Consider the following 1,099-nt stretch of genomic DNA (forward strand, 5'->3'; position numbering starts at 1 on the left):
TTTTTTCACTGACCCGGTGAGGCGGGGGGGCGAGCCCCGAGGGGCTCTCGCTTCTGGCGCCAAGCGCCCGGCCGCGCGCCCGCGGCCGGGCGCGACCCACTCCGGGGACAGTGCCAGGTGGGGAGTTTGACTGGGGCGGTACACCTGTCAAACGGTAACGCAGGTGTCCTAAGGCGAGCTCAGGGAGGACAGAAACCTCCCGCGGAGCAGAAGGGCAAAAGCTCGCTTGATCTTGATTTTCAGTACGAATACAGACCGTGAAAGCGGGGCCTCACGATCCTTCTGACCTTTTGGGTTTTAAGCAGGAGGTGTCAGAAAAGTGAGCTGGGTTTAGACCGTCGTGAGACAGGTTAGTTTTACCCTACTGATGATGTGTTGTTGCCATGGTAATCCTGCTCAGTACGAGAGGAAACGCTGGTTCAGACATTTGGTGTATGTGCTTGGCTGAGGAGCCAATGGGGCGAAGCTACCATCTGTGGGATTATGACTGAACGCCTCTAAGTCAGAATCCCGCCCAGGCGGAATGATACGGCAGCGCCGCGGAGCCTCGGTTGGCCTCGGATAGCCGGTGCCCCGCCTGTCCCCGCCGGCGGGCCGGCCCGCCCCCCTCGCGGGGGCGCGCCCCCCGCCCCGCTCCGGGACCGGGGTCCGGTGCGGAGTGCCCCTCGTCCTGGGAAATGGGGCGCGGCCGGAAAAGCGGCCGCCCCCCGCCCGTCACGCACCGCACGTTCGTGGGGAACCTGGCGCTAAACCATTCGTAGCCGACCTGCTTCTGGGTCGGGGTTTCGTACGTAGCAGAGCAGCTCCCTCGCTGCGATCTATTGAAAGTCAGCCCTCGACACAAGGGTTTGTCCGCGGGCGCGCGGGGTCCCGCCGGGGGGCGTGCGCGTCCGGCGCCGTCCGTCCGTCCGTCCGTTCGTCTTCCTCCCTCCCGGCCTCCCCGCCGACCGCGGGCGTGGCGGGGCTGTGGGGGAGGGGGGGCCCGCACGTCCCCGGTCGACGCGCCCCGCTTCTTCGGCTCCCGCCTCCTCCCCGTTCCCCGCCGGGGCGGCTCGTCCGCTCCGGGCCGGGACGGGGCACGGGGAGCGCGGGTGGGAGC

General features: G+C 67.8%; 1 non-coding gene across 1 annotated transcript in view; it reads left to right on the forward strand.

Moving 5' to 3' along the window:
* The window catches only part of LOC129053622 (28S ribosomal RNA), a 4,902-nt gene extending 4,050 nt beyond the window's left edge, over positions 1-852 (forward strand). The window contains exon 1 of the ribosomal RNA XR_008518393.2: positions 1-852. This exon is cut by the window's left edge and continues 4,050 nt beyond it. This is a non-coding gene — a ribosomal RNA (28S ribosomal RNA).
* The last annotated feature ends 247 nt before the right edge of the window (positions 853-1,099 follow it).

The sequence above is a fragment of the Pongo abelii genome, chromosome 11 (assembly GCF_028885655.2).
Source record: "Pongo abelii isolate AG06213 chromosome 11, NHGRI_mPonAbe1-v2.0_pri, whole genome shotgun sequence".
Classification (NCBI taxonomy): domain Eukaryota; kingdom Metazoa; phylum Chordata; class Mammalia; order Primates; family Hominidae; genus Pongo; species Pongo abelii.